Source organism: Chelonia mydas, chromosome 2, assembly GCF_015237465.2.
Source record: "Chelonia mydas isolate rCheMyd1 chromosome 2, rCheMyd1.pri.v2, whole genome shotgun sequence".
Taxonomy (NCBI): domain Eukaryota; kingdom Metazoa; phylum Chordata; order Testudines; family Cheloniidae; genus Chelonia; species Chelonia mydas.
This window is the reverse complement of record NC_057850.1, coordinates 94,147,467-94,174,927: the sequence shown is the minus strand read 5'-3', so window position 1 is coordinate 94,174,927 and position 27,461 is coordinate 94,147,467. Positions and strand designations below refer to the sequence as shown.

The 27,461-nt window shown below is 42.2% G+C and overlaps 1 long non-coding RNA gene across 2 annotated transcripts; it reads right to left on the bottom strand.

Annotated features, from left to right (window-relative positions):
• Positions 1-2,511: 2,511 nt before the first annotated feature.
• LOC122464259 lies at positions 2,512-25,767 on the bottom strand. 2 transcript variants are annotated; one of them, XR_006288205.1, is made up of 3 exons: positions 25,631-25,767; positions 11,444-11,699; positions 2,512-4,365 (listed from the first exon to the last, which is right to left on the bottom strand). It is a non-coding gene; the product is annotated as an uncharacterized LOC122464259 (long non-coding RNA). The 2 variants fall into 2 exon arrangements; XR_006288204.1 differs by lacking the exon at positions 25,631-25,767 and adding an exon at positions 17,180-17,391.
• Positions 25,768-27,461: the final 1,694 nt, after the last annotated feature.

The window sequence follows — 27,461 nt, the reverse complement described above, 5'->3', positions numbered from 1 at the left end:
AGTATTTGCAGTGCCACAAGAGGAATTGCAGGGAACATGATGATCGGTAGCTAGATTGCTGTGGGACATAGAAAGAAACAATTAAAGATTGTTAGTGGCATTTACAGAGCAACCGGAGATGGTGGAACTCCTGTTCTGGGTCTGAGAAACAAGCACTGACTGGTGGGATCGCATTGTCATGCAGGTTTGGTATGATGAGCAGTGGCTGCAGAACTTTCAAATGTGCAAGGCCACATTCCTGGATCTTGTTCCAAACTCATCCCCCGTGCTCCAGAGCAGGGACATTAAAATGAGAGCTGCACTGACAGTTGAGAAGCGAGTGGTGATTGCACTATAGAAATTTACAATGCCAGATTACTGCTGGTCAGTCAGGAATCAATTTGGAGTTGTGAAATCCATTGCAGGGGCTATTGTCACGCAAGTGTGCAGGTTATTAATCACTTCCTGCTACTCAAGACTGTGACTCTGTTCAATGTGTAGGACACAATGGATGGTTTTGCAGTAATGGGGTTTCAGAACTGTGGTGGGGCAGTAGGTGGCACACATATCCCTATTTTAGCATGAGACTACCTCATAGAGTAGATCAACAGAAAGGGCCATTATTTATGGTTATGCAAGCACTGTTGGACCACCATGAATGCTTTACCAACATTAATGTGGGCAGGTTGGAGAAGATGCATGACGTGCATATCTTTAAGAACATAGCACTGTTCAGAAAGCTGCAATCAGGACTTTCTTTCCCAACCAGCAGATTACCATTGGAAATGTTGCAATGCCAATAGTGATCCTAGGCAACCCAGCCTACCCCTTGCTCTCATCACTCATGAAGCCACACACCTTGAGAGCACCAGGAGTGCTTCAACTACAGGCTCAGCAAAATGACAGTTAAATGTGACTTTGGTCATTCGAAAGATCGTCGGTGTTGTTTACTTACAAGATTGGACCTCAGAGAGGAAAAATATCCCAAGGGTTATAGCTGGCTGCTGTGACCTGCATAATACCTGCGAAGCAAAGAGGCGGGGGGGGGGGGAGGAGTTTCCACCAGGGTGGAGGTGGAGTGGCTGTCTGCTGAACAGCTAGATACAAGGGCTATTAGAAGAGCTCAAAGTGGACCTATATGGCTTAGGGAGGCTTTGAAACACGATTTTAATAGTGAGCCAGTGTAATGTGTATGTTTCTACAGTGTGCTCTCTCTGGCTGTGCTCTTTTTATGCCCAGTATGAATCTTGCAGAGATTGCTGTGTACATAGGAATACTGTATTGTCAATGCACCTATTTATATTGTTTGTGAGTGATGTTATGAATTGTGTGACACAGTGCAATAACAGGTAGTTGGTTGCTGTTAGACCTGCTCAGCATCAGCCAGCATATGCTATGAACTAATAAAGATTAATTTTGTTCAAAAAATAGAATTTTATTCTGTAACATAAACCAGGCAATTTAAAAAAACCATTTAAAACTTAATAAAACTTAATGGAACAGAACTTATGAAGGGGAAAGAACAGTCATTTTCATTTCAGCTACACATACACGAACCATGACTTTCACAGGTCAGTGTATGTGAAGCTGTTATTTTCTTCAATGTTCCCATGAGTGGAGTGGTAAGGATAGTGCACTGACCTCATTGCCATGTGGAATGTTTAGGGGGGAGTATGGGGAGGTCCCAATATTGAGTTCTCCATAGGTTACAGTGGAAGGCAAGCACAGGATGGTTGAACCTAGTTAAATGGGCTCTTGTTCCATAATGGAGGCTCCTAGGTGCTACCACAATACAAATAATAAATTCTGCCTCAGTTTTCAGACGATTATCCATATTATTTGTTTGTATTACCACAGCACCTAGAAGCTTTAGTCATGGACCAGTATCCCATTGTATGAGGAGCTGTATAGACACAGAAAAAAAAGGCAGTCCTTGCCCCAAGGATTTTACAATGTAAGCAGACTTTTTTTAAAAAATAAAATGTTAAAATAAGCACAGGTCATTACTTTGAAGGTCACTGAGAAGTTGAAGATTTTGGAGATAACAAGCATGGTTTAATGTTAATTACATTGCAATTCTTAGCGCTAATTCCTGCATGGAAATTGAAAGGAGGAGCAGAGGTTGCAGGAGGAATGAGTTTGGAGGAGGCACTAAGAACTCAGTCTGTGTGCCCTGACTAGAATTCTAGCAGCATCTGCAGCATCTCTGCTATTAAAAAAATATTTCTCTCAGTTAAAGGCCAGTTTAGTTTTTCAAGCAAGTCCTTTCATATTATTATCTGAATGAGTGGTATCTGAAACACTGATAACTATTTCAATCACCTTTTCTATAACAGTTTGAGTTGGGTAAATAAAATGCTGTGATAAGGAGACAATTTACTGAGCGCAAATTGCTAAAGAGCAGGAACAAATTTTAAGATGGTTCTTACATATCAAATGTATTAATCCTGTGAAAACAAAAGGGCTAAATACTTTCCATTTGTTTAATGGAATAAAAACAATGATAAACAAGTCTATTATAAAATACTTACATATTTTATTTAGATAATTGAACAGTGAGATATTGTTAAGAAATAACTGCTCACAGTAACAAGTATTTTTGAAAGTGATAAGAGCTGGAATTTTGTTGTAGCTCCAAAAGCTAAAGGATTCAGGCATGCATCCCAAGTTGTATATATTTCAGTGATAAAAATACAACTTTGCAAACTGACAGGGAAATAAAGTATGGGAAACTGGGCCTGTGGAAAAATACATATACAGTGTAAAAGGAGTTGCAGAAGACCTAAAAAAAATAATTGTTCTCCAGGGTCAAGATGAATGTCTAACCTGTTTTGGGATCTAGTTGCTATTTTAACTTTGAAAAGCTCTAAATTCTGTAAACAGGTAACCAAGACAGATCAGGTAACCAAGGTGCTGGTCGTTTTTGAACTTGGTCTCCCCTTATAATTAGAACTAAACCTTTTGTGGCCCCTTATCTTTGGTCTAGACTCAAGACATCATTTCTTCCTTGACTGAAGATCCTCACTGGATGTGCTTGGGTAGCCTGTATTACTCAGACAAAAATCTCTTTGATTCTTCTTGGGGAGTGGCCATTTTGAAAATATACTTGCCAAGCTCTCCTAACCATACTATATTTGACCCTTTTTGCTGTGTTGTGGATGAACTGAGTGACAATGGAAGAGATGACTGGTGGCTGGGTAAGGCCAAAAGAAAAAAAACCCCACTCCACAATCAAATCAATTTTTTGGCTATACTAACTTAGTATAATCATATGACTATATAAATTTATTATACATAGATTCAAGCTCTTTTAATTAACTAAAATTCACAGAATTCTTTTTCTCTACAAATTATTATTTTGCAACATTCAAACCATTTTCAGAATTCCAGTCTTATACTATAGCAATTGTAGATCTTGATAAATGAAAAAAAATTCCCATGGAAAGGAGTTATGTTAGAAGTAAAGCTTAAAAACAAAGCAAAATCCTCTGCTGTGTGACTTTATATGGTCAGAAAATTGACTGCAATAGTTTAAGAAAATGAAAGTGAAGAAAATGCCCCAATCATTCTATTTCTGTTACTGCACATTGGGAGCTCCTTAAAGATAAACCATAAGCTTAGCTTCCTGGGGGATGGATGCCACCTAAGTTACTCTATAGCACTGTATGTCATGCTGGCTATACTTTCATAAAGTGGTGGTTGCTAGTAATGACTCCTAAAAGAACTGCTCCTGCTCATATCTGGAATTAAAGTGACAAAATAGCCACTGAGGAGAAAGAAGCAATAAGAAATGTACTAAGTGCTTTTGGGGCTAAAAGACCTGGAGCTGGCAAGAAGGAATACAGCGTACAATTTTCTTGGGTACTGTCTGCATGCAGTAAATGCTTCCAAAGTATCATTATTCTTAATTCACTGGAAGCACAATAATTAATATTTTTCTTTGTGCCACTCATCAATTTGCTTGCAGTAATCATGTATTTTGTTTTCCCTACATCACTAATTGCCTCAGTTACTTAGAGGTGACCTTTGAATATAACAGGATTCCCTTGCACCCATGTGAATGCCATTTATTAACTACATTCTCATTCCAGTCCTTTGGTACACAAAGGACTAAGCTATAACCTGATCATTGACTTGGCATATTCATGTTCTGTGATGATGCAATTTTCTGAAGTAACTTCTTTCAGAAGCTGATTCACACATCTTCCTCCAGTCCAGTCAGGACTTCTCCTTCTAGGTCCTCTTCAAGAGTACTACAGAAATAGCAGAGGCATGAATGGGAGTGCCTTTCAAAAGCCGTGGTGTACCTGAAAACGGTATTGGAATCATAGGCTGTCACTTTAACTTGTGAGGGGTTTTCTGGTCCTGCTTGCAGGATAGGGAGCTCTGAAAGAAAGTGTGTGATCAGACTCATTCTGATACAGCCAACCTAAAGTAAGGTATGGTGAGATGTGCCATTCTGTTTTAGAGAGTAGCTTGCTTTCACTCTTTCTGTGTGTATCATCATTCTGAATCCTAAGAAATAAAGCAGCGTTACACTGCAAACTTCCAGCAAAAGATTTTATGCTTTTATCTAACTTCTCTGCATGTGGGAAACATAAGATATATATGCTCCCTCCACAGTTCGTCTCTTTACAACTTCTGTTATCCATGACTCCTTCCCAAATTCTCTTCCTTATTTCTACCAGCACTCACAACTCTAGCATATTTCCTTCAATCTTCAAATATTCCTGTACCTTTTCTAATTTTCCCTCAATCCTACCTCCCTTCCATAATTGTTATTTTATCTCCTCCTCCTCCTCTTCTGTCTCCAAAATCATAGAGAATATTTTCTACTTATGCTGTCTTGACTTCCTTTCCTCCAGCTCACTTCTGTTTTCCTATCCAGTTTCCATTATCTTTACTTCACTGAATCTCAACCTCAATGTCACTGAAGATTTCCCCCTCACTAAATTATGAGAAGGATATTTCTCTATCCTTATTCTTATCCCTCTGGTACCTTGTCTCTCTTCCTCCACTTTCTCTCCCCTATTGGATTTTGTAGCTCTGTGCTGTCTTGGTTCTTCTATCTTACTACCAATTTCTTCATTGTTTACATTAGTTGCTCTTCCTCCTCCTCTTCTTCTTTTGGTGTCCCTCAGGGCACTGTCCTAAATTTTCACCTCCTCTTTCTCTCATGCACTTCGATGGCTTCAATTAACATCTCTGTGTGGAAGATTTCTAAATTTACCTCTCAGCTTACAACCTCTCCCCACTCTCTTGCATTTCAAGGTCCCGCACAGGTCTCCTGTTGCCGTCTCAAATTCATTCTCTCTAATACCAGATTTTCATTCTGATACCCTTTCCCCTATTTCCCTAATTTAACTGACAACTCCATTTTCCCTCCTATCTGAGGCTTACAATCTCACGGTAATCTTTGATTCTTTTATTTTCCTCAATGTCCAGTCTCCCTAACTCCTATCACTTCTTCCTCTATAATATTTATCCTTTCTCTTCTATCCCCATGGCTATCAGCTTGTCCCTGCCTTGATTGCCTCTTAATTTGGTTAACTTGACCTTCTTGAGTCTTTCCCTCTTCACAGTATCCAAAATGCTTTTGATTAACCAAATTCCTCTCCCGCCACTCTGACCTATGTTATCCCCCTATTTGAATCCCTTCATTGGCTTTCTATTTTGTACCACATTAAATTCAGTCCCCTTTCCTCACCATCAAATCCCCTGATCATACTTTTCCCCTCTACATCTTTGCTTTCTTCTCCACCTCTCTCCTCCTCCTCTCACTACCTACACACTCCTCAATCTCTCACACCGTATGTCATGCTATCCTTTGTTTGTCCACCAAGGCCCAGATCCTTAAAGATATTGAGACATCGATCTGCCTTTGATTACAATTTCAGTTAGGTGCCTGAATACCTTTGAGATTCTGGGCCCAAATATCTGCTGCCTCTTCTTTTAATCCCTCCTTATAATCCACTTTTTCAAGGTATCTGTGTTACCACCCTCTTCTTCTCACAAATAATGCTCCCCATACACACACACACACGCTCCCTTTCCTGAACTATTGCACCATGTTGCCGGACTGTTGTCTGCGATGGATTATTAGATTTTGGGGACAGAAAGCAAATCAATCAGCCTTGGAGGAACTAGTCACAGCCTGTGGCTTGGGCTGTGTTTCTAAGCACAGTGTGCATTTATGGGGCTGTATCACTGATTTTTTTAATGATATATTTGGTGGATAATGCACTGCAACTACTGCTAGATGGGCATTTTGTATATTACTCCTTTCTCTTTGATGTAGCAGTCCTACATTATTTCTCTTATTTCTGAGAACTGGGTCATGTGAGCTACCATCTGCATAGAAAAAAGGTTATTTTAAATGGAAGCTCATTACAGGCCCATCCAGAGATTAATATTAACTTTTTAAAAAAATTTACATAGTCCCAACAAGTATATTTGATGTCTACAGACATTCAGAAAATGAAGTCCTTGCCCTGAAGCACTTAAAATCAAAGTCTGTACTCCTGTAATGAGCTCTGCATGGATGGTGCCCCACTGGAGACAATATGCTCCATGCACATTCAGGTGTCTATACACATGGAGCTCATTGAAGGATCAGGGTCAAAATAGACAAAACACAAATAAAGGAGTGGGGGAATGGTGGGGAAGCGAGGCGAGGAGTGAAAAAGGGATACCATAGAAAAGTAAAGGACGACGTGCTTGAATTCAGCACACATCCTGCTAGCTCTCCCTCTTCATTTCATTGTAAGTTTTTTTTCCCTCCTACTTACTGGTCATTTTTTGTTTTTAAACCTATCGGCAGTGCAATGAGCTAATGCCCCGTGTATCCATTAGGGGACCTCCACAGCCCTGCTGCACCTTGCTCAAATGGTGCTATTAGAGGCATGTCTACACTGCAGCTGGGAGCATGACTCCCCGCCTTGGCAAGCAGACAAATGCTAGACAATTAGATGAAAGTAGGTAATCCAAAATTTGTCCATCTGCTTTCTTTGTAACTGTGCCACCAATAAAACAAAAAGTAGAATTTAGATTCTAAACTTCCTTTTCAGATCTCCACTAATTGCATTTAGCACTACAGCAGCATATTCGAAAGACAGTGTTCCAGGATTTAACCATTTTCTTACATTTTTTAGATCTGTACCCACATAAAACCTGCAGCATCCTTGTATATTACATCCTTTATAGCCAATCCTGTATCTCAGCTGGCATAGTGAATGGAAAGCATGCAGTCAATATATGCTTCAGAACACCACTGAATGTATGATATTGCATACTGAATTCCACTGCCCTCATGCTGTGTTTTAATTAAGATAAAAGATTAATGACCTCCCTTTCCTGGCTAGGATGGTGTTAATATATAAATTATATTGCTGCTTGACAAATGAAATGTGATTATGAATGTCCTCATAGACCAATTAGCATTTAACAAAATTAAATGTAAGAAATACCCTTATGCAGTGACCTAGATAGACTGAAGATAATCTCTGCTGCACAAAATTCATGTGAGAAAATTAAATATACCAGTCTGGACATCTACAGGAACATTCCTAGCTTCCCCTCCATCCCTCCAGAACATATTTTAATGTCATCCAAATGCTTATTTCGTTAGTGACTGGCATCATTTCATACCTTCCCCAGTGATCCTAGACACAGCAGAGTGGCATTCAATTTTTGCCCATGTCCAGCTGCTTTCCACAGAAGAGACTGACTATCAGGCGGTGTGAAAAACTCACATGGGGTTTTTGAGATCATTAATCAGGATATCTAATTCTGCCTGGAAATGTTTTATTTCCTACCTTTCTCCAGTTCCATCCTCAATGCTGCTGCCGCCACAGTTTCAGTAAAGAATGATACAGGTTATCCATCTCTCTGAGGTCAGTGAGATGGATGACTTTCTTTGCTATCTCTCTGATGCTGTTTCTTCTCCCTTTCTAACAGTTTAAGCTAGCAGATTACAAAATTAATTAGAATGCATTCAGACACATTGACAAATACAAAGGCTTAAAAATATTACACGTGGTTGACTAGTTTTTGTTGGCCTGAAGCTATACTATGACTGCTCAGATAAGGAGCACTGAGGCAGCATTGGTGGAACAGGTTTGCTGGGGAAAGCAGCAGGGAGTTGAACGTAATGGAGAAGAGGCACAAAAGTGTGTCTAACATCATCTATGCTACTTGTCTGCTTGCCTAGTGCTGTATGTCTTACCTATGTAAATTGTCAGTTGTTTGGAGCATGGGCTGTTTTTCTTATGGCTGGAAAGTGCCTATCACATTTTGTGCAGTCTTGTGATTATTAATATCTTAATTTACAGAACATATTTGTATTTACGGTATTGTATTGCACTGTACTGTATTGTGTTGGACATGGTTCTCTTCTCATTCCCACAGGCATGCTCCAACAATGCAAAGGAGCTGAAAGCCAGAGGATCTCCTCAGCTGAGGATTCTCCTGGGAAGGAGAAGACCCTAGCTGGCACAGAGCCAATGTAGCTGGTTTCTGCTCCAGTACCCATGAAGCCCTAGGTGTGGCCTGAGCACTATTGCACACTGGCTATTCTTGGATTGTGTAATGGCCCCTTGAAACCATAGCCAGCTGGCATTCTTTAGAGCAGCCTCCAGGGTACGATAAACTATCTCAGGATGAGCATAGAACTAACCCAAGGAGAAAGAAGCCATAGCTAAATCTTTGCCATACCTTAACTGCCTCAGTTGCACGCAGTGGATACTGGTCACAGCTGAGTATCTGGGCTTGTAAATACAATCTGTGGATGTATATATATCCAGAAAACCAGAACGTGTAAATTAGGTTTCATAATGACACTATAATAGCACTTTAGGCCAGAAGTTTCACAACCAGTCTCTCTTTTCACACACACAATTGATTTTGTGGACACAAATAATCTTGATCACAGTTTTGTGCCTTCAATTATTTGTAAATGTAAACTGGACAATTTAGAGATCTACTAACGGATTTGTAGGTACACCCAGGTGGAAATCTCAGTCATCTAAATTGCACCCACAAATAATTCTGAGCACAATCTTATACTGTATTTACTGTGTCCACAAAGCTGTGGCCTCTAGAAGGGAGGTCCAATTAAGTGCAATCTGAAAATTAGGTCCTATATCTATAATCCACTTGGTACATGTATTACTGATGGAGTGAACTACAATTAAGCCTGTATTAATTGAATAACCATTCAAACAATAACTAGAATGTGGCCTTTTAGGGAAACAGTCTTTCAGTTAAGGTATTTGGGAATTTTTTTTTTTTGGAATGCCAAGTAACTCTTACAAAAAGTTAAATCTGTTGTAATACAGTTAAAATACAAATGCTTAATGAAACAATTTAGAAGGGCTTCCTTACTGCTGGTGAAAGAAGAATGTATCTGCCAATTACACTGGGAGGGCCATAGAGATGCCACTTCAACTGGAGCAAATTTAGGCCAATGCTGAAAGTTTTTGAAAAAGCTACGCTAAGTTTTTATTTCAGTTATATCTAGTGTAACTGGCAGACATTTCCAGGATTGATTCCATAACCTTATACCTCCTTCCTGTTCACACCACATCTCACAATGATACTTTCAATAGTTAAAAGGTTAATTACTGTTTTTCTATGTTTACAGAGATGAAAGATAGAAATGGGCCTATGTTAGAAAATATTTTTTTTCCAAGGAGGAATTAGATACAAATAACAAATATATAAGTGACATAGTGTCATGGTTATGTTTTATGTAATATTAAGAAGTGACTGTATTATGTTTGTAATGAAACTTTGGGATCTTGGATGAAAGATACCAGACAAGTACAAAACATATCTATTTTACTGATGGGTAAACTGAGGCATAAATAAGTTAACTGACTTGCCCAATACCAAGGTCTGACTTCTAGTCCCTTCCTCTATCTGTTATGCTATGTCTACACTGGCATACATACTCAAGTACTGAGTCATATACAAGCTCACACACGGTCCCCATACCATGCCAAGTGTCCACATTTGTTGTGCTGGACACGGGTATAACACCATATACGTGTGTATACCCAAGTCCACATGCTAGTCAAAGTTAGGAAAACATAGCAGTTTTCAGGGTACAAGAATGGAAAAGACAAGTGGCTTTCCAGTACCATGGAGGAGATCTAGCAATCTATGCCAGAGAGATGTTTCTGCTAGTGGTCATCCTTCTGCATATTGCGGAATGGAGGGGTTTGGTCAGCTGTGAAGGTGGACCAAGCACATTTGCCGACATTGAACCTCAAGACCCAGCTGGAGTTTGTGTCACACCAGAAATTTGCTGAAATATGCTTAGACAACTGTGAGGCAATTTAATTGTAAATTAACTATATTCTTAGCTAGCATATGGAGTTTCCATGCAAAGGAAGATGCAAACCATAAAAATCATTCCCCACTCCCAGAATTACCACAAAATTCTGCCCCATGCCTGCCCCATTACCAGAAAAACCTGCCTCATGCCTGGCTAACAATGGTTAAATAGGCAAGGAAGGAAAGAAACACAACAAAATTTGATTCGGGGTCCCCAAAAGTTTCCAATCTGCATCATGAGCCCCTCGACTCTCCAGTACAAAAGCGACACCAGTTGTGTTTATCCAACTACCAGACCAGATCCTTCTCCCATCCCTGTTTCCCACAGCTGCTGCAGCATGACACAGTGTGGGGAGATGTCAGACAGCAGTGAAGGGGATAGTAAAATGTTTGTACTCTTCCACGTGAAAAAAGGAATGTTGTGACTAACTTTACCTCAGACAACCAAAGTGTTCTACAGCTGTGTTTTGTTCCTTCCCCTTTGTGGGCCTAACCCCTCCTTCCACTTCCCACCCTGCTCATTCTCACTTAAATGGAGCTCCCATTTGTAAGGGGATGGTAAGATCAGTGGCATGAGAGAAGCACTGAAACTATGTAGTCTTACAAGGTACAAAAGACACCTGGTACTACCTGTAGACAACTGACTAAGTTTTCTACAACTGGCCCATCCCAGACTGGGACCTTTCTAACCCATACCCTCCCTTCCTGCTCAGTGTGGCCCTGGGACCATCACTGCCTGACTGCTGGCCAAGAAATGCACAGACACAGTGGCACGATGCTTTTTCCTTAATAAACTGTTTTTAAGAAAGAGCTTTAGCCAAATGCCTAATAGTGCTTAATCAGAAATTAATAAACTCATTGATTTAAAACATGGGAACCTTTTCAGGTTGGATTGGAGGAGGGACTGGAGGGAGGAGGGGAAATTGGAGGAGATTGGTAAGGGGAAGCAGTGTGACAATGCCATGGCTTCAGCATTGCAGTTCAAATTCACACATATGGCATGGCATATTATCCAGGAAGGAAAAGTTAGTGCACAATAATTCAAATGCCCTTGGTCTTAAAATCAGGATTGTAGCAGAAGAGCAAGAGGGGATATTGGCAAGGAGGGTGGGAGTCCATTGTAACTTACCAGCCTTAGGTTCTGGTTTTAGGAATGTGTCAAGCACTTGAAGTTTCTGTACAGGAAGGCCAAAGACTTGAACTCCAGGAGGGCTTGTCATACATGCCCCCTTCTATGAGGAACTTGACCAGGTACTGTCACGGACTCCCAGTATAGACCCTGAAGTGGCTGAAGTGATGCCCTCCTCAATCCTGCAAGCCTCATTGTCAAAAGGGATGCTGATGAGGGCCAGGATAAGGAAGCAGCAGAAACTGTGGAGGCTGCCCTGGAAGACAAAAAGTATGTGATTCTGCTCTTCTACCTGGAGTAGCTGGTGGAGGAAGTCTCACCCATGCCTGACCAGGATCCTGAGCCACAGCAAAAACTTATCCATACCCCACAGACACGCTAGCTTAATTGTCCACTAGTCACCTTCAGACCTGTGCTTCTGGGGTTTAGGTGTGGACAACAGGGGATTATGACACAACTACACATATGTAGAGTCACTAGTGTATATATATCCTGTACCCTGATGTATAGATTATGTGTTAATTATATTATTTAAGAATTCGCACTTTGAGGGTTGACAGGTTCTTGTCCCAAGATCAGGCCCAGTATTATTCAAATTACTATATAGGTGGGAACCATGAGGTGCACAGTTGCAACACTCACACTATAGGAACCCTTCTATATTTACAAGAGTTTATGAATACATTTAGCAAAGTCACAAACACTTTAACTCAGTAAGGTAGCTAGAGATAGTACAGAATGCACATCTGCACTTCCATATACACACACTCACACCTTCCCTTGCAGAACAACCTGAAATGTTAGTCATCATCTTCCTCAACACCATCACCTTCCTCCTCATCACCAATGGCCATCATTCTGGCACCTTCCAAGGACTACTACATCTCTCTCCTCCTGCACCCAGGCTAGGATACAGCTTTTATAATATGTTACGCTGACTCCACTATGTCTGATGCATATTCCGTAGGGTTTCTCCCCTCTTCCTTATTTGTATTTCTTCACCCTACTAATGTTGAGGTGCCCTTCATATATGTCAATTCGTTGCCATGGCACTCTTGTGGTCAGATATCTGCAGATTTTCTATCCAAAAGCTGGTGTTAGCTCATGTTCCTGTGGCTGGCTGGTGTTGTTATGGTCAAAATTCCCCCCTACACACTTTATTTCCAGTTCCCCCAAACTCAGGGGTGACCATTAGGCCATGTATCTATGCCAAAGGTCATAGGCCTCAAACCTTATGCTAACTGCTGAAGCCAATGTCTTACAGACTACAGGCCTGTAGGTTCCTTGTATTACGGCTGAATAAAATAAATGCTAACACTAGTTCTATGGGTGACAATCCTTAGCTACAGGCATCCACTTCTTCTAATAGCCTTTGTATTTACTCTGTCCTTTCCTAATGCAAAATCTTGTAGGGATTTATATGCATAACTCACAAAAGTGTTACAAGGAATTCCATGAGTTAATCTCACATATCAAGATGAACAAATAAGCCTAAAAGTATAAGCCAATTATAGTCAGGAAGCATGCTGTAATAGTTTGTTAATAGCAACAGAAACTATGATAGAATATGCCTCTGACAGGTATAATAAGGAAAACATTTTAAAGAAATACTCCCAAATGCTCAGAGTCATATATTTTCAAGATCTAGCAGGGAAAAATCTAGTTCTGTAAGCTATTTAGGTCATGATGGCTTTCAGGTATAATTCAGCTCAAACAGTCACTAGTCCAATTAGACTATAGCACAATAAATTGTTGACACATTTCTTTTGTCATAACCTTTGGCAACATTCTTTAACACACGATGGATGACAAAGGTGCTCTGTGATGTGAATTTGAGGCATTGTTTGATTATTATGTCTTGCCATGTTCAAATGTGTTTCAAGATATGTGAAGTTCCAGTAAATTAGATTTCCAGGACTTCCACTTGCAGGCATAGACATTGTGACATTATTATTTTAATACACACATGTATGTATAGGTATTGTTTATCTAAAGTGTGTAAACCAAAAAATCAAGGCTTTTAGGCCCTCATCCAGCAAAGCCCCTAAGCATGTACTTATCTTTAATCATGTGCTGAAGAGCTTTACTGAATTGGGATCTTCATCGGTAGTCTTGCTAGCTAAAGTATAAAATTGTAGAATTTAAAGAAAATATTAGTTTGAACTCTATTCTAAACTCATACTTAAAGATATAGTATAAGCTGTTTGTTGCTGTTGAAATGCTATAATATGTAAGTTGTGTGTATTTAGTCAGCTAAATCAAGGTCTCCTAGGGTGGAAAAGGGGGCAAAAAGTTGGTTATAATTTTTTTTCCTATTTCAGTTGACTTCTGAATGCTTGACAGTTTGAAAAGATGAAATTCTATTAGTACCAAAAGTAGGATACTAATTGTGATGGGGTGCCCCCCTCCGGGGTGCCACCTGATGTACTGGAGTACCATTGAGCCCACCTGTTCATAGAATCACAGAATCTTAGAATATCAGGGTTGGAAGGGACCTCTGGAGGTCACCTAGTCCAACCCCCTGCTGAAAGCAGGACCAATCCCCAACTAAATCATCCCAGCCAGGGCTTTGTCAAGCCTTACCTTAAAAATATCTAAGGAAGGAGATTCCACCACCTCCCTAGGTAACACATTCCAGTGTTTCACCACCCTCCTAGTGAAAAAGTTTTTCCTAATATCCAACCTAAACCTCCACCACTGCAACTTGAGACCATTACTCCTTGTTCTGTCATCAGCTACCACTGAGAACAGTCTAGATCCATCCTCTTTGGAACCCCTTTCAGGTAGTTGCAAGCAGCTATCAAATCCCCCCTCATTCTTCTCTTCCGCAGACTAAACAATCCCAGTTCCCTCAGCCTCTCCTCATAAGTCATGTGTTCCAGTCCCTTAATCATTTTTGTTGCCCTCCGCTGGACTCTTTTCCATTTTTCCACATCCTTCTTGTAGTGTGGGGCCCAAAACTGGACACAGTACTCCAGATGAGGCCTCACCAATGTGGAATAGAGGGGAACGATCACGTCCCTCGATCTGCTGACAATGCCCCTACCTATACATCCCAAAATGCCATTGGCCTTCTTGGCAACAAGGGCACACTGTTGACTCATATCCAGCTTCTCGTCTGCTGTAACCCCTAAGTCCTTTTCTGCAGAACTGCTGCTGAGCTATTCGGTCCCTAGTCTGTAGCAGTGCATGGGGTTCTTCCACTTGTCCTTGTTGAACCTCATCAGATTTCTTTTGGCCCAATCCTCTAATTTGTCTAGGGCCCTCTGCATCCTATCCCTACCCTCCATCATATCTACCTCTCCTCCCAGTTTAGTGTCATCTGCAAACTTGCTGAGGGTGCAATCCACACCATCCTCCAGATCATTTATGAAGATATTGAACAAAACCGGCCCCAGGACCGACCCTTGGGGCACTCCACTTGATACCGGCTGCCAACTAGACATGGAGCCATTGATCACTACCCGTTGAGCCCGACAATCTAGCCAACTTTCTACCCACCTTGTAGTGCATCCATCCAGCCTATACTTCTTTAACTTGCTGACAAGAATACTGTGGGAGACCGTGTCAAAAGCTTTGCTAATGTCGAGGAATAACACGTCCACTGCTTTCCCTTCATCCACAGAACCAGTTATCTCATTACAGAAGGCAATTAGATTAGTCAGGCATGATTTGCCCTTGGTGAATCCATGCTGACTGTTCCTGATCACTTTCCTCTCCTCTAAGTGCTTCAGAATTGATTCCTTGAGGACCTGCTCCATGATTTTTCCAGGGACTGAGGTGAGGCTGACTGGCCTGTAGTTCCCAGGATCCTCCTTCTTCCCTTTTTTAAAGATGGGCACTACATTAGCCTTTTTCCAGTCGTCCCGGACTTCCCCCGATCACCATGAATTTTCAAAGATAATGGCCAATGGCTGTGCAATCACATCCGCCAACTCCTTTAGCACTGTCGGATGCAGCGCATCTAGCCCCATGAACTTATGCTCGTCCAGCTTTTCTAAATAGTCCTGAACCACTTCTTTCTCCACAGAGGGCTGGTCACCTCCTCCCCATGCTGTGCTGCCCAGTGCAGTAGTCTGGGAGCTGACCTTGTTCGTGAAGACAGAGGCAAAAAAAGCATTGAGTACAGTAGTTTTTTCCACATCCTCTGTCACTAGGGTGCCTCCCTCATTCAGTAAGGGGCGCACACTTTTCTTGACTTTCTTCTTGTTGCTAACATACCTGAAGAAACCCTTCTTGTTACTCTTAACATCTCTTGCTAGCTGCAACGCCAGTGTGATTTGGCCTTCCTGATTTCACTCCTGCATGCCCGAGCAATATTTTTATACTCTTCCCTGGTCATTTGTCCAGTCTTCCACTTCTTGTAAGCTTCTTTTTTGTGTTTGAGATCAGCAAGGATTTCACTGTTAAGCCAAGCTGGTCGCCTGCCATATTTACTATTCTTTCTACACATCGGGATGGTTTGTCCCTGTAACCTCAATAAGGATTCTTTAGAATACAGCCAGCTCTCCTGGACTCCTTTCCCCCTCATGTTATTCTCCCAGGGGATCTTGCCCATCAGTTCCCTGAGGGAGTCAAAGTCTGCTTTTCTGAAGTCCAGGATCCGTATTCTGCTGCTCTCCTTTCTTCCGTGTCAGGATCCTGAACTCGACCATCTCATGGTCACTGCCTCCCAGGTGCCCATCCACTTTAGCTTCCCCTACTAATTCTTCCCGGTTTGTGAGCAGCAGGTCAAGAAGAGCTCTGCCCCTAGTTGGTTCCTCCAGCACTTGCACCAGGCAACTGTCCCCTACCCTTTCCAAAAACTTCCTGGATTGTCTGTGCCCCGCTGTATTGCTCTCCCAGCAGATATCAGGGTGATTGAAGTCTCCCATGAGAACCAGGGCCTGCGATCTAGTAACTTCCGTGAGTTGCCGGAAGAAAGCCTTGTCCACCTCATCCCCCTGGTCCGGTGGTCTATAGCAGACTCCCACCACGACATCACCCTTGTTGCTCACACTTCTAAACTTAATCCAGAGACACTCAGGTTTTTCTGCAGTTTCATACTTGAGCTCTGAGCAGTCATACTACTCCCTAACATACAGTGCAACTCCCCCACCTTTTCTGCTCTGCCTGTCCTTCCTGAACAGTTTATATCCATCCATGACAGTACTCCAGTCACGTAAGTTATCCCACCAAGTCTCTGTTATTCCAATCACATCATAATTCCTTAACTGTGCCAGGACTTCCAGTTCTCCCTGCTTGTTTCCCACCTGTTCCACCAGCCGGGGCTCCCTTACACTGTTCTGCTGAGCCAGGTCCTCAAGCATCCTCCAGCACACACATGGGTAGGGACACACTCAGTTGCAGAAAGACACAGACACTGAAATCAGCTCTGCATGAGAAAGCTTCAGCTAAAGAATTGCCCAGCACTCAAGTGCACTGCCCCTCTGGAGTATAAACCCAAAATTGTATTGTCTTGCACTGCACAGAGAACTGTACATCATAAACTTATTGAAATTTGCTGCCTCCCTAAATGTGGAGGAAGATATGTACAGCTTTTCCCCCCACCCAATTATGAATTCCACAAACTGGTTTTAGAGAAAACAAAAACAAGTTTATTAACTACAAAAGACAGATTTTAAGTTATTATAAGAGATAGCAAACAGAACAAAGCAGATTACTGAGTAAGTAAAACAAAAATGCAAACTAAGCTTAATACATTATAGAAACTGGCTGCAAGTAGTAACTGCTCACCCTCAATGTTGTTTTTGGCAGATTGCAGTGGTTCCTGAAGACAGGCTGCTCTTGCTTGCAGCTTAAAACTCCAGGTATTTCTTTCACAGGCCTAGCACCTTTTCCAGCCTGGGCTCAGTCCTTCTCCCCACCTCCTTTGCTTTTGTTTCTTAGATGTTTCCAGCAGTCATCCTGGGCGGGGATTCAGTGAAGAACAAACCCTGATTATCTCACTTCCCTGTCTTAAATAGGATTTATATATGGCAGGAATCCTTTGTCTTTCAGTGTGATTCCCACCCCTGCAGTGGAAAAATACTGGTATTCTATCATGGAGTCCAGTACCGGGTGACATGATCACATGACCTTGCAGTGTCAAAGCAGCCATGAGTCAAAGGCCGCTTGTAGCATCCCAGAAAGATTCTCAGGAAGGTGGGAGATTTGCATCTTCAAAGACCTATTGTCCTCCCTAATGGTTCATTGACTTATCCCCGGCTAACCAGCCAGACTGATTGCATTTTGTCTGGGGGGCATTCCCCAGGTGCAAATACTTTTGTAGTACAGATGTATAGTTAATATTCCTAACTTTACATACAAAAATGATAGATGCATACAAATAGGATAATCATATACAGTAAATTGTAACCTTTCCAAAGATATCTCACATGCTTTATCTTGCACAAAACATATAGTTATGCTATAATCATATTATAACAATATTTCTGTGAAGAATATGGGATGGAGTGTCACACTAATATCCATCTCAGAGATATACATATCAATCATTTTAATCAGAAAGAGAATTTGTATGACATACACTGCAAAGTCCTTATTCTTTTCTCTTTATGTTAAATGTAGAATCTTCACAACTGATAAACTGATGGTAAATTCAACAATTAGCCATTGCTGCTGTTGATATTTTCATTTTCTTAAAGCCTTGATCCTGAGACGAGTGGCAGAGATTGAATGGCTGTTGCACTTCAGTGCACAAACTTGGTGCTGATACAACTAAAATTATGCACAAGGCATAGTATGCTTCTGTGAGCAGAATGAAGTCTCAAGCTCTCTATGCATCCACTCTCTTATTTGAAAGTGTCAGATAAAACACAGAAGTGCACACAGAGAACAGGATTATTTTAGGAGACAGGCATTTAAGAGGATTGGTCCTGCTTTGAGCAGAGGGTTGGACTAGATGACCTCCTGAGGTCCCTACCAACCCTCATATTCTATGATTCTATGAAGATTCATCCCTGTTACACTAATGAGGCACTTAGCTACCTGTCTGTTACCAGACTGGAGTAACTTGATGGCTGTGTAATACCCCTCATTAATATGGGAGGTAGTTTCCTCGGCCTTCTGGGGCCAGATTCTGAGCTGGCGTAAAGTGAGAAATTTATTGAAGTCAGTGGAACTATTCTGATTTACGTTTGCTGAGAATCTGGTCTCTAGTCTCCTGAATTTCACATTTTTACCTTGCACTGATAGGAGTCTGACTCACGAGTGCTGGAAACATACTAGACTTCCTGGCACATGATCTGAGTCAGATGACAAAAGACATCACAGGACAGGCAGTCAATATCCATTAACTCTTGTGACTACCGCTAAATAGATGCAAGCCCTAAAGTGTTAATGGGACAAGAAGAAGGATTGGAGGAGGGAGGATTTAACTATGTACATATTTTTAGTTACATGATTGTGTTTACCCACATGCCAAGTAGAACCTATCCGCTTCCTGATTAGAAAAGCTGAGAGCTGCTGTTTACAAAGAGAAGGATTTAAAAAAAACACATGCCTTCAATGTATTTGAAAATGTTTTAATCAAAGGCTCACCTAGCCTGGGACAAATTCTGCCTCCACCTTCTTGGCATGGATGGTCTAGTCAATGACACTGCTGCCAGGGAGGGGCTGTTCATCATGGAGAAAGTCTCCCCTCCCCCCTGCAGTGATGAATTTCTGATGTGTGGAGAGGCTCTCTGCTTGACTATGAGCAGGTAGAGGTGGAGCCAGAGGATCAACTGTTGTGCAGATCCTCCAGTATTAGGCCCTGCGGTTGGGTCATGTAAGAAGTGTGGAGGACTACTTCATTCAGCAGGCTGAAGTAGCTTCCACCAATAGCTCTGCAGCCACTCTATAGCCTGGGAGGGAGGATTCCTTCCTCTCTTTCCCCTGTACCTTTTCCCAGCCCACATTCCAGTTACTCAGGCTGTTGACACACTCAACAGGACATTCATTGCATTTTTTCCCCTTTTTCTTGTTATTTGAGGTACAGAGAGGAAACAAAAACATTCTGTCTATTCCCAATTCAAGTAATATACAGCAAAGCAATACTGCTTTATTATTGTTTTTAACTGAGCTGCAAGAGAACATGGTGGCTGAGCATATTTACTCAAGGAGTTCAGTCTCCACCCAAGCCAAGTCTGGGCTTTAAAATGGGCTTTCAGAAGTATCAAGCTAAACTGGTGCTTTTATATTGTACTGTCTGTTATTTAATAGACTGAAATGAAACCTGAATCCTTTAAAATTTAGAATGCAGGTGAAAAAGCTGTCCTCTTCTTGGGTGGCTTTATAACTACCGAGTTCATTTGTAGTGGGTGAAATTCACAGCTGTGTCCTGGGGCAGTACAAGACCTGTGCAGCACTTAAATTCCTCTTATGCTGCCTGGAGCAGGGACTATGTCTATATGTGAGTGTGGACAGTGTTTGGCTGACTGTAAGTGCTACCTGATGTAACCAGTAAATAAGATTATGAACAGAATGTGGGAAAATAGGCTGTGTCACCTTATTTTTTAAATTGGCATATAGGATGTAATCACTGAATCAAAGCAATTAATTAAACTTGTTTAAATTGGATTATAATCAGATCTTACGCCATCAGCAACAGAAGCAGCTGAGATACCTGCCCATCTTTGTTGTTGTTGAAATTATGTCTTTGAAAAAGGAAAAAATCATTTAGTTTAGAGAATAACTATTCAAGGCAATATCATGTTTTCCAGCATTGAAAAAAAAAAAGAATAAACTTAACAGTATATTGTAGCACAAGACTCTAGCGTGTTGGCTTTGTCTGCACTGCAAATTTTAATATCCATTTTTCGGTAATGGTGCATCTTCCCCAATACTACCAATGGTGAACACAGAGATCATTGCATTTAGCACCATGTAATGAAACCCTACATCGTACAGTTGCTAGCAGTGGGGTAAATGTACTACTGAAAACAAGTATTCATTTGCACCCTAAGTGACTGTTATGTCCCGACAGATTCTGTTCTGACACGCATGGGTACACAACTCCCACTAAAAGCAATGGGAACTGCTCGCATATAGCAGAAGGCAGATATTGGCTGATACTCTATAAACAAAGCCTTTGTGGCCCCAACATAACTAACAGGATTAATGAGTATTCTTCAGCAGAATCAGTTATGTTATTTTACTGATAATTAAATTACAACAAAAAGTAGTTACCGAGTGCAATATATTTGAGTTTGTAATTTCACTGGTGGTAATAGTGTGACTCTGTGCCTTCTCCTTAAGGAACCAATTAAGCCAAAGAAATAACAAGTTGTCCTCTGCTGCTGCCATTGGAGGTCAGATTTGAAATGGGCCACAAAAGCTTCATAAAATTTTAATCCCAGCAGGAACTGGGAACACAACAGTTTTGTCTGTTTTAGTCATTTCTTAATTATTGACTGTAAAAAATCAAAGAGGACAAAGGTGAAGGACAAACCACAGCTAGAATAATTTATTTGGCTTTGTTGTTGTTGTATTTTTACTTTGGGGATTTTGGACCCTTTCAGATGTAGGCTAGTGAAAGGGGGAGATGAAAGGCTGTATCATGTTTTAATGTGTGTTAAATCTAACAGCATGAAGGTTAAAAAGAAAACACCCCGAAAACTAATAAGCGAAACTCGATATTTTAAACAGTGTCAACACTTTAGAAATTACAGTGCCAGTAAAATTCTGATGGAAAATATGATCACTCAAATAACTTTATCTGGGCCTTTTTGTTGCTCACTTATTACTCCTGTGGGAATTCTGCATGCATGCATAGTTAATAAGCCATGCATATTTTTCATTTTTTTGCACAGAACTAAGCATCTGTTGAAAAGTTGCTGCAGTTCCACCTTTTGCCTACCAGAGGGTGATGTCGTGACAGAACACCGCAGCGGCTCCCAGGCAGCTAGGGAAGAGAAAGAGCCTTCAGAGCCTTCTTCACAACATCTGTAGGACAAGGTCAGGAGACAGGGGCTATAGGGAGACAGCATGGGGCTGCTGGGGTGTCAGACAGGGGCTTATAAGGACTAGTGGGGGAGGACAGACTGGAGCAAGGGCTGAATGGGAGTGGAGGCACTGGGCCACCATGGCAGGGGGTGCAGGGCCACATGGGCAGAGGGGGAGGGGATGCAGAGCTACGGGGAGGAATGGCGTGGCTGAAGGGGACACAGAGACACATGGGGACAGGGGGAGGGGGTGCAGGGCTACAGGGGGATGGGAGGAGTGGGTGTCTGTGTGGAGGTGGAGGGACACATGTTGATAAGACTATAACAGGGTTTAAAAGAGAACTAGATAAATTCATAGAGGTTAAGTCCATTAATGGCTATTAGCCAGAATGGGTAAGGAATGGTGTCCCTAGCCTCTGTTTGTCAGAGGGTGGAGATGGATGGCAGAAGAGAGATCACTAGATCATTACCTGTTAAGTTCACTCCCACTGGGGCATCTGGCATTGGCCACTGTCGGTAGACAGGATATTGGGCTGGATGGACCTTTGTTCTGACCCAGTATAGCCATTCTTATGTTCTTATGGTCCGATGGCAGGGGGTACAAGGACACATGGGGTGAAGGAACACATGGGGACAGTGGCAGATGTGTCTGACTGAATGGGAGAGGCTATGGGTCAGCAGGGTCTGCATGGGGTAAGCTCCCTAACAGTCCCTCCCCACCCCCACAAATAACCTGTTCCATTCTTTTCCCACCCACACCCAACAACCCTCCAAGTTCACACCTGGGCTCCGTCCCAGAAATTACTTCCCTCTCCCTCAGCTCCTCCATTACCCCTGACTCCCCGAAGCCTATGCACTGCTTCTGAGGAGTGCAGGAAATACGTTTCTGTATTGTAGTTTAAATGAATTTATTACTCAGAGTTCTGTATTAATAAAGTAAGGAATCGATTTGTCAAAGAACATTTTCTGATTTTTTTTTGTCTGTATTGTTACAGACATACTTGCTGACAGGCATTTTTAAATAGATGACCAAAAATAATTAAAACTGGTATGATTATATTGTGTTATTTTGACAAATAAAATATGCAGAATTTTACAGAATTTGAAAATACAGTGCACAGAATCTTTAATCTGTTGGCACAGAATTCCCCCAGGAATAATTTATCTTCTTTAGGCTAACTAGAACTGGAGCACTCTGTTTAAAAACACATCAAACTATTTATATACTCTATGGGTTATATACCTCATGGTAATACTACTAAAATTGGAAGTTACCAAGGATACCTTGGATCTCTTGAGGTGTTTCCATTTTTGAAGATGATTCATGTTAGGACTTGATCTAATATGTGAGTGTCCCTACATATTATTACTTTTAATATCAGAACCCATTTAATATCTAAGGAAGTACATATACTGGGTATTTCATTTATAAATTATCCAGTGCAAACCCTGATATCAAGTATTTAGACTATCTGAAATAATTGTATTCTGAGTAGTAATAATTACTGAGAGATTAGAAATGAGGCATGCTTTAAAAATTAATAGATAGCGCTAGAAATAGGCTGAACAGTATTAATATATTAGGAATAGTTTTAAATCCAGGTTTATCTGGAACCTGAGGGATGAATAAGTGTTTCGTTTTCTGTGCACCACTTATTACTACTATACCTGCTGCTGATCCACTGAGTACTTTTACTTGATTGTCCTATCGTGATCAATCTTGCAAACACTTCTGTAAGGCAGAGTGCTTACTCCCAAAAGGAGTCATATTTTTGTCAGTGATACTCACAGTAGTAAGCACTACACATGGTAGGAGGGATTTACAGGATATGGCCCATAGACTTTATAATAAAGAGATGATCTTAGTCTTTCCTTGGTAAGACTGATTTTGACATGCAACCACCTCATCTTTTGCCATATGTGTTTCTCTGACATAGGAGAATACTTTTTAATGAAATGTTTGGGGTAATCACATGAACCATCCTTGAGGTATGACAATGCAGAAAACAAACAAAGAAACACAGGCTGTAAAACTGGTTAAAAGTTAATTGTCTAACATCACATGAAGTACCAGTTGATTCAGCAAACTGGTGGAGGGATAGCTATGCCCTACTGTGGAGATGGTGATCTTTGCATCAATAGGGGCATGACTAATCTAGGGCAGTTTAAATTGAGGTTGGGGCAGCATATGAGTCCTGATGATGGAGGCTTCCTGGGAGACGTACTGTATCAGTGTGCCTCCCAGATGTCCTGGCTCCATTTTTGGAGTTATGTAGACAGGGGTGAAAGTAAGTCGAGTGACTTACTGGTACTCTGGGGCCAGCTCTGGCCCCCGGAAGGGACGGGGCCTAGGGCAGAAGGGGCGGGGTTGAGGGGGTCAGAGCCAGCCCCAGCCCACCCTGTAAGATAAGTGTCCTCCCCCACCGGGGTAGCAGCAGCAGCCTGGGGCTCCAGGGGCTATTTAAAGGGCCCAGGGCTCCCCTCTTCTACCACCCTGGCCCTTTAAATAGCCACCGGAGCCCTGCGGTGGCAGAGGCAGCTGAAGCCCCGGCCCTTTAAATTGCCCCTGGAGCCCCCGCTACCCCAGGGCTCCGGGGGCTATTTAAAGGGCCTGCCGCTCCCCTGCTTCTACCGCCCTGGCCCTTTAAATAGCCGCCAGACCCCTGGAGTAGCGGTGGTGGGGCTCCAGTGGCTATTTAAAGGGCCCAGGTGGTAGAAGCAGGGGAGCCTCAGGCCCTTTAAATAGCTGCCGGAGCCCTGCAGCTGCTACCCCAGGGCTCTAACAGCGGGGCTCTGGAGGCAATTTAAAGGGCGTGGGGCTCCAGCCACTGCTGGGATCCCCAGGCCCTTTAAACTGCCCCCTGGGGAATCCGGGCTGCCCGAGTACGGTGCACCGGCTCTTGCTGGTACGCCGTACTGGGGCGTACCGGCTTACTTTCACCTCTGTGTGTAGACATCATATGGGAGTTGCAGGTAACTTGTATTGCTGCAACTTGAGGGATAACAATTAGTTCATATACTATTCTATGGCACTCAGCACTGTAGAATCTAAACATCTCACAAATATTAATTAATTTATCCTCACAACAACCTGGTGAGGTAAGGAAATATTATCTCCATTTTACAGAGGGGAAACAGAGGCAAGCAGGACTAGTTTCATCTGCAAAAGAAAATAATCCATTGGCCAGAAAACAATAGTTCTGTTTCTTGAAACATCGATCTGTTTTGAAATTTGTTTTCATTTGAACGCAGAACGAAAATGAGACCTTCTGAAAAATTTCACAAAATGGAGAGAAAGAGACTTTCTTAGTCTACAACCTGATGGTTACGCCACTGGCCTGTTAGAGACCAGGTTCAAGTCCTGGCTCTGTCTGATTTGGAGCAGAGACTTGAACCTGGGTCTCCCACATTCCAGGCCAGGGCCTAAGTACTGGGGTCCCTAGGCACACACACAGGGTGCAAGTCCTCTGTCTAGCACCCTGTCCTGAGAGCTTAGTCTACATGAGGGATGGGCAATAATTTTCACAGGGGGACCACTCCACAAATTTTGGTAAGTCATCACGGGCTGCACATTTCTACTATATCAGTGGAGGGGGTGCGGGCTCTGGGAGGGAGTTTGGTGCAGGAGTGGGACTCTGGACTGGGGCAAGGGATTGGGGTGCGAAGTGCAGGCTCTGGCCAGGAGGCACTTACCACTAGCTTCTCCTGGCCGGCAGCACAGCAGGACTCAAGCAGGCTGCCTGTATGCCGTGGCCCCATGGTGCTCTCGGAAGCGGCTGTGGCCGGCTGCTGCTGGCACGTCTCTGCACACCCCTTGGGGGGAGGGGGAAGCAGGTCTCCTTGCACTTCCCATGCCCGCAAGCACCGCCCCCGCAGCTCCCAGTTTCCAGCCAATGGGAGCTGTGAGGACAGTGTTGGGGATGGGGGCAGCACATGGAGTTGTGAGATCACAAGGGGGCTGGACAGAAATGTTAGAGGGGCCAAATCCAGCCTGCAAGCTATATTTTACCCACCCCAGTCTACATGGTCCCTCTACCCACTCCCTGGAACTGGTGCTGATTCCTCAGACTTCCCTGTGGCTTAAATATACCCTCTTCCCAGAACTATGGTGTGAGCCTTCTGGTTTACCTCTTCAAGGTAGGTAGGGATAGCATATAAGACAGAGACACTTTGCTCTGAAGTCTAACACGTTATAGCTCTTAACTTAATCACGCAAAAAAAACACAGTTCTACATAAAAATAATAAATGTTACATGCTCACCTCACACTGGCTCACTCTTCCCTTGTGTTTGTGGGGCCTCCTGAGTTCAGGCAGGCAACAGCTTCTCTCATCTTGAGCTGGTCAAAAATGGCTGAAGAGAGCAAAGAGATCAGCTCCTGTCATTTTATAACCTTCCAGGACCCTATGCTGGGTGAACTCCTGTTCATTCCCAACAGGTGACCTCATTTCAAGGCTAACTCTCCCCTGACAAACCATTTCTTCTGGTTGTTAGCTAGTCTACTGTCAATGGGGTTTGTGTTTCAATAGAGGATGATCCTGATCCGATGGGTCTCCATTTTCAGCCCTGTACCACTACCTTTTGGAATTTCAGTCCAACATGGAGGTAAAGAGACCACTGAGAAGGCAACTTGTCCCCACACTCTAAATGGAGTTTGCAGCATGATAAAAATACAGAGAGTTCATGTTCTCACATAGAATTCATAAAGTGTACAGGCAGATTCCCAAATCACCACACAGCCCTCTGTATCTTGTCAGAAGTAATGGGACATGAGAAATGCTCAGTTTCCTGGACTGCAGAAACCCATGATGTGAACAGGAATTGTTTTAGACTTGCTTGTTATGAGGGATTATACATTTTCTCTAACCATGCTGTGGAGAATAAGGGAATTATGTGCTTTTTGAAAAATCATATGCATCTTAGTTTCTCTGTGTGTGATATCAACCTGCCTGAATGCATAAAGTTAAATCAAAGTACACTGTAAGAGGGAAACCAACAGGAAACAAAACAATGGCAAAGATAAGGTGCTATTGTAAGGAATACCAAAGGTCCTTGGGGAATCTATTGAGGGGGAAATAATCACCAGTCTAGCATACAATAGGCTAGCAAAGTTTACTCTTTCCAGGCTGAACATAGGATTAAAGGGTATAAAAACTTAAAGATGCTAGTCTAGGCAGGACAATGGGGAAGGGGGAGAGAGAAAGGATTGTAAGCAGACTGAGGCTTCTGCTTCTCCTTCTCCCAGACTAGAAATAGAGGTAAACTGGGCTGAATGGAGCTTATTAAAGCTTGCGAGGAAAGTCTAAAGTTCAGGCAAGGTGAAACATGCATATAGGCCTTTTTTGTTTTATACCTATGCTCCACATACTTGATACCTTTGGGTGAAAGAATAAAATGCTTTGTTTTGAAGAAGCTGGTTTTGAGTCCTTTAATCAGCTTATTGGTTACAAGCTTCCAGAGGAAAAGGTTTACAGGTGTTCAATTCAGTTGGGCTTGTTGGATTAATGTGGCTGGGAAACAGCCCAGAGATCCAGTTTAAGAGTTGTTGGACCACATGTTTCTTCTACCCTTGAGGAAGGTGAAGGCATCCAGACTTGTAACCTGAGGGGTACACTCAAGAGGACAAAGGGGTATCTAAAGCATATTTTGCCAATATATATGACACATGTAAACAAGAGAAATTACAGCTTGTCACCTACATAGAGCACTATGTGTCTTGCGCATTATCATCTAATTTCACATAGATAGTTTAAGGTTCATGTGTCCCAAACAAAGGCCATCTTGTCTTGTTGATAACCAAAGAGATCTTTGCATTTACCAGAAAAGCACTTCTGGCCATTGGGATAGGGAGCATCACCACTACTGCCATTGGTGCTTTTATATATTTATACTGGAAGGTGAAAACTAGGGCAGCTAATGCCTGAAGTGGTGGTGTGATTAGAGTAAAAATTACATTCTCAGGTGACTTTTGCAGTTCAAATACTGAAATCCCAAACCTATCAGGAGGCAGTTTGGTGGCATGCAATGAAGCTATGTCAATGAATTACACTGAATATTATCTCAGGCTAAACTTCATTTAGAAAACATCCCAAG